This window comes from Tupaia chinensis, unplaced genomic scaffold (assembly GCF_000334495.1).
Source record: "Tupaia chinensis unplaced genomic scaffold, TupChi_1.0 Scaffold000265_1, whole genome shotgun sequence".
NCBI classification, from domain to species: domain Eukaryota; kingdom Metazoa; phylum Chordata; class Mammalia; order Scandentia; family Tupaiidae; genus Tupaia; species Tupaia belangeri.
Window position 1 is genome coordinate 889,584 of NW_006159745.1, and position 7,150 is coordinate 896,733.

The following is a 7,150-nucleotide window of genomic DNA, read 5'->3' on the forward strand; positions in this document are numbered from 1 at the left end:
CAAATGTAGAAGAGGGGGAAACACATTTATGTATTTATAGGCATTCTAATACCGACCATGTTGCAAATGAAAACCAAGAGCTTTCTAGGGTTCAAAAAATTAGCATCAAGTAAAATAAAACTCTGTATATTAAGCCTGTAGTTATTTATAGAATTAAATAACGAGATAATAATTCTCATTTCTTTTAACATCAATATTAATTGGCTATTTTATGTACAATGTACAATTCTTAATTAGTTAAAGCAAAAACAAATATTTTCTGTGCAATGTATGTTGTTATTACCTATTAAACGGCTGAAAAATTGTGTTAATTTCCTTATTGGTACCTTTATGCTTTCTTTAGTTACCCCACAATAGAGTGTATGTATGCAAAAATGTGAAAAGGAGTCATCCTCAACAATCCTGTTCCCACTCAGTCCTCTTTCCTCAGCCCTCCAGCTCCTCAGGATTCCAGGTGCCATACACAACCAGAGTGTGTTCATGCCAACCTGAAGTTCTGAACCCAGCATCAGCATACTGCTTCACAGCAGTATGACAACTCTGGGTATATTTATGCTCTTTTCTTTTCTTCCACTCTTTCTTTTTTGCCAGAGTGTGTATGTGCTAGTCAGAGACAGAATCAGAGAGATAAAAAGGGAGAAAACACAGCCAGTGATGCATGGTCATACCACAATCCCTACTCCTCCGTGTGTCTCCATCCAGTTGGAATTTGAGGCATGCATACACAGGCTCTTGGCACATTTTTCAAGGTGATGAGGCTGGGATTTGAACCACGTTACGCCATGTGGGATCTAGTTCTCTTTCTTTTTTTTTTTTTAATAGTTTTTTTTAAAAAGTATCCTTTGTTACTTAATTTTATTGATTCATTCATTTATTTTAACTTGACCAGAGAGAGAGGGAAAGTGAGAAAACAAGCCACTATGTCCAGGACTTGAACCTTGGTCTGTCATGTGGGAGTATCTAGCACCTTAATCACCATACCACCTGCTGGACCCCAGGGTATCTGGGATTTTTAACCACTAGGTTATGGGGTTGCTTTTTTGATGTTTTTTGGACATTGAACAAAAAATAAAATTCATAAGGAGAGTAAAACAGCTCCTCTCTCAAAAAACAAACAAACAAAATTTTTCCTTGTCTTTCACCTTCCCATTACAAATATTATTTAATCCATGCATAGATTATTTGTACCTAAATATGTTAGGATACTTTCGTAATTTAAATTATGTATGTATGCACCAGACGAAAATCTGTAAGAAGTGATGCATGCATTATTTTTTCACAGCAGCCATGAAATTTAGCAGTTTGCTTTTGATCTGAGGACCAATGGGATACCTAGATTTTTTAAACCAGTCAGACTGCTTGGTGCCTGGGGAAACCACATTCTACCTTTAATTCTGGCTATATTTAGTCCTAGCTGGGAGCTAACCCTAATTCTTAGGTTTTCCATTTGTATGACTTCCATAATCCAGTGCTGAAAGTCCTGGAAAATTGCTTTTACAGTTTTTTCCTTTTTCTTTTCTTTTTGGCAATAATTTGGCAAAGAGATTAAACTAATACAAACTTCAGAGATCTGTTCAACCAGACCAGAAATGGGTCAGTGGAGATCAGGAAATAGCTGTGTCGAAACTATCCTTTCAATGGTTCCTGTGTCTAAATTCATGGAAACATATGTCTACAACAGTGTATGGGACTTTGATCTCGATTGTGTCTTCTGACATAAGAACATTGTATTGCTGTGAGAGTATGTCTGACTCTGTTCCTTTCAATTTATCATATTATACATTTGATAATATAGAGGATTTAAGAGGATGTAAGGTTATATTATGACCATTAAACAGTGATGTAAAAAACTTTGTAGGATAAAATTTTTGTGGTATGATCCACATCTTTCACATCATTGGGAAAACGTAAGTGAAATTGGACCAATCAGAACTTCTAGTTTGGTATGATTGTCCTCTTAGGCTCCTTGCTACTTTAAATGCCTTAGAAACTTACATGTTTTCTCTGAATGCTCAAAGTAGAAAGCATTTTTTTCTTATTTATGAAATAGCATCGAAATATTTCAAGTAAAAATAAAAAGGATTGGTTAGCAAAATACAAAATATTGCATAAAAGGATATCATTGTTTATTTAAATGCTTGAATGGGGAGAAGCAATCTTTGCATACACACACACACACACACACACACATACACGGAGGAAATGGCCCCCAAGAAACAATTAAATGCCTGTAAAATGTGATTTTAAATAAATACAATATTTTTCCAATGGGCGTACCCAATAAAACCATAATATTTACAACTTGTTCCCAATAGTTTAAACAAACTCAAGTTCAAAGCTTTCTGCTTGCATTTTTGACACTATCAAAAACACTAAGGCTTAGTTTTGATGGATACTTCAAATCCCAAAGGTATTCTGCATATTATTGTGAGGATTCCTACAAAGTATGTTCTCATCACCATATCATATCAATACTACTAACAGCTTATATATCATGCATATGAGTATAGATGTTTGAAATCAGAATAGATAAGTTTTTTAGGTGTTACATGTTTAAAAGGTTTAGAAATACTGCATTTCTTCTGATTTTTTAAAAAATGTAGTCAACAGATGTGATTGAGCAACAACCACTTGCTCGGCTCTATGACATAAACAAGAGATAGCTTCTCCCCTCAATGTGTCCATAGCCTAGAGGAATAATCTGTACAAAATCAATCGAAAATAATGTTAAAGCTTTAAAGGTGGTTTGTATGGCTTCTCAAAGAAGGAATATCAGAAAGAATGAACTGAAGATATTGGTGAGGGAGAAAATAAGGAAATAAACCATACTGAAAGAACCCTAAAAGTTTAGGAAAGGGTATAACTCATGAAATAAGGTGCCACTGGTGCTTGGAAGAGCAATTGGACTAGGAAGAACAGAGACTGCATCTACTATTTTATAGAAATAAAATAGGTGATGCTTTGAGACTTCTCGTATGTAAATTGAGGTAGAATAATTTAAGTATCTAACAAGATAATTAATAAGAGTAACTTAGAACAAATCCTACCACATAGTAAAAACTAAATAAACTTTTGTTTTTCTCTACTACTGAACATGTGATTGAATAAGTCTTTACATGATTATAGTCACCAAGAGTGGAATCTTCTAGATGAGCCAATGATGTCCAAACACTATGGAACAGAGACACATTATTCTAGCTATGCCCTGTCCAAATTTCTGTCAAAATTAGACTCCATGAGCACAGTAAGTGTTTATTTCAAAAATAATTCTTAGATAATGTGTTATCCAGCAGTAGATAACTAGAATATTCCCCCACTCCGGACCACAAACTTAAGCCTGGATTTATCAGCAGAGACTAGAGATGAGTAAGATCATTCACTATGTATGTGACTTTGTAAGTATAGTGTTGTTAATAAAGCTGGTAAGGTTAGGGTACCAAATAAAAACGTTTTAAGTATTCACTTTGAGTGTCAGATCAATGCAAAGAGCATAAATCCGGGACTTGGAGAAAAGGCATGATCCAGGAATAAGGAATCTCAGAGTCATCACACTAAGAAAATAAAAGAACTGAGACTGTAAGTATATATGGTCTGAGAATAGGAAATTACAGATTAAGACTCAGTGGTCATTTTACTAAATGGATAGTTATTTTTTATCTGACACTGTGAAGTTGACTCAATTAATTTTGAATACTTTAGAAAAGTTGACTGAAGAAGAGGGTATTATTAGCAATATAGATTTTATAATGGCATTTATTACTGCTTATATTAACAGTAATGCTAATATGTCATCCTTAACTCTGCCATAGTCAAAAGTGCTTAGCAGAATATTGTTATTTCCTCATTGTTCAAAAATAATTGAATAAAGAAAACAGAACCACCACCAGCATCAGTCTCCTGTCATGATACTCAACTACAACACATCAGGGAGTAACCAAAGGCATGTTCTTATAATAATGATTCTTATCATCTGCCTTTAGCGTGGGAGAAATGGTGTAAAAAAAGCTATTATTTACAATGATGACCTGAATGAGATGTTTAATAACCTGTAATATGAATGCCAAATACCTTTCAGACTATACATTGTAAGGAAAATGGAAGTTACCACAAAATATATCACATAGTAGCCAAAGTTTTTTTGTTTGTTTTTTTTTTGTTTTGTTTTGTTTTGTTTTGTTTTTTTGCAACATCAATCAATACAGTGTTTGAAGGGGAAAAAAATCCAGCAATCCTAGAAAGACACTAGCTAAAAAATGACAGCTGAATCCATGTTTGACAGTATACAAAAGGTAATAGATGCTTGAAAAAAGGAGAGAGTAAAGAAAAAAATTCTAGGGAAGAGTAATGATGTTAACTGTGGGAGTAAGATGGTGTCAAAAGAGGAATGGATTATTGACAACAAAGGTTATGATGAAGGTTTCACATTAGAGTAGAGACTGTTATTCTCATGCATCAGTGAATGGAGAAATACCGAAAATGAATTCAAAGAAATTCTAAATCTTCAGTCATTTTAAGAGGAATGTAACTAAGTGGCAAAGTTGAGCCTGTCATGTACAGTCAAGAGGACAATTAAGAATAATCTTCAGAATAAAAATAGTGGAAGAAGGTCTATGTGTCCAATAATACATAATTCTTTAATATCCAAAAGTATATTTCAAATTGAATTTGGTGTTTTAGACATGTTCCTAAGGAAACTGAAAAAAACATAAAAAGAATATAGTGAGAGGTAACAGGCATAATTTAGCATTTCAGAGGATAATATATCAGAAGTTTTAAAAACATTTATAATGAAAAAGAGTTTGTGAACATCCAATGGTTGACCATATTCTCAACTCTCTTTTAAGAAAATTGGTAAAAGTAGGTTCATTCTGGTACCAGCCGGTGGCATGGTGGTTAAAGGCTCTGGACTACCACATGGCTGACCAACTTTCGAGTCCTGGACCTGGAGGCTTGCTTTCTAACTCTCTCTCTCTCATCAAACTGGATAATATAACAACAACATTAATAATAATAATAAGTAAAGTTAAATAAAATAATAAAAAATAGGTTCATTCTATTCAGATAGAAGTTTTGTTTTGTTTCTGAGAGGTTTATGTTATAGGGTGTATGTGCTCACCAGAAAGACAGAAAGAGACATAGAGACAGAAAGCGAGAAATCACCCCCTGGGGAGGATGGCCATGGTGCAATCACTTCTTCTCCATTCTCGTTGGGCACGAATGCACACATGCCTGGCATGAGTTTAAGCCATCAAGTCCGAGACTCAAACTGTGGTCGACTACATAGGAGTCCAGTGACATAGCCATTATTCCAACTGCTGGTCCCTATGCAGTTTGAAGTTCTAGGAGTCAGCCTCATGCCATACCCTAAAGATCAGTGCCTTAGCTCAAAAACCATGGATCAACTAGACTTATAGAAACCCAATGGTCTTTGAGATTATTTTAAAATGTCTGCTTAACAGAAGCATATCATATTAAATGATGACTAATTAGTGTAATCAACTGTCTCTCAAATACTGTTATAAAATATTACATCAGGAAATAAAGGATGACGATGACATAGCTGTAGTAGTAGAAACAAAATGTATAGCTATATAAAGAAAAAAAAGAAGAAGCAGAAAAAGAGAGAGAAAGCCCAAGATAGGCTGAGTCATAATAAAATAGAGTCACTAGTATGATATACTACACGCTTTCATGCACAGTCACCTGCATGGTCATTGGAGTAACTGGGGCTGCCATTATTTCTAAAATGACAATCTGTGCCATGTGCAGGCTATGGGATCAAGTGGGTGAGTACAAACAGGTACACAACCAGGTTACTTATACAAAACTCTGTAATTTGGAGTATCTTTGGTGTAACTCAATGGATGACTCACAATAGAAATGAAATCTTTAACTAGATACTTGAATGGCAAAATACAAGATGTCCAAGAATCATACACCTGATATTTATGCAAATTATTGCAGTGTGACTGTTCTGTCATATAAAATTACTTGCACCCTTTGTCTAATCATTCCATTTTATATCCTAAGGAAATATGAAGACTTTTCATCAAATGGAGTCACTTTTGGTATAGTTAGGTAAATAAAAATTACAACCTTAATTTTCAACAATGACAGGGTTAAATAGAGATATAAGCAAATGAGAAATTTGATTCATATGCTAAATCAGACTTTTGAAGAATATGCATTGAAAAAGGTATTATGTTCAGATATAATAGTAAACATAATAGATTTAAAATGATTAATGTAATTTTATTCAATTTTGTAAATGTAGATAGATAGTCATAGGATGAAAGCAAATCACCAACACTGATAATGGTGACAAGTGCTGGGCCAAATAATAGACAATTTTCTTTCTTTATATCCTATATATTTCCTTAACACTCTGTAGTTTACAGAGGTATTTGATCATTATTAAATATTAAAAAAGAGTCACCTGAAACTAAACATTGAGGACAAAAAGATAATGTCTTGCTAAAGTACATATTCTGTACTTTCGGAACTGTTTGCTTGAGTACAACAAGAATATTAATTCCTACCTCACCCCATCTTAAGATAATTTGTCTCAAAGCAAAATATTGTTATAAGAGCCCTTCACTAGTTCTGCTGAATGGCTAGTGGTCCATTGTAATTTTCAGAGAAATCTAGCTTCTTTCTTAGAGAAAACTTGAAGTGGTGCCCAAGCACTTAATATATAAGACATCGACATGCTCTAGAGACACTGATATCAATTAAATGTTGGAATGTTGTTAGACAAGGAACATGTCAAACACTGCCTCCATCCACGTAAAGGGGAACTATATGGTCTTCCAAATCACAGTCATCTTTCACCTGGATACTGAAATAAACTTCCTGCTTGTATCTATTTTTCTTTTTTTTTTGGAGAGGTTTATGCTATAGGGTGCATGCGCTCGCCAGACAGACAGAGAGAGACAGAGAGACAGAAAGCGAGAAATCATTCTCCAGGGGGGATGGCCACGCCACAATGCCTTCTCCATTCTCCTCTCAGGATCTTGGGCATGCACGCACACGCGCCCGGCGTGAGTTTAAGCCACTGGGTCCGGGGCACGAATTGTGGTCGACTACATGGGAGTCCAGCGACATAGCCATTATGCTAACTGCTGGTTCCCTCCATTCCATCTTTTTACCT

The 7,150-nt window shown here is 34.8% G+C and overlaps 1 pseudogene; it reads left to right on the forward strand.

The window, feature by feature from the left end:
• The window catches only part of LOC102486442 (uncharacterized), a 199,235-nt pseudogene extending 197,520 nt beyond the window's left edge, over nt 1-1,715 (forward strand).
• The last annotated feature ends 5,435 nt before the right edge of the window (nt 1,716-7,150 follow it).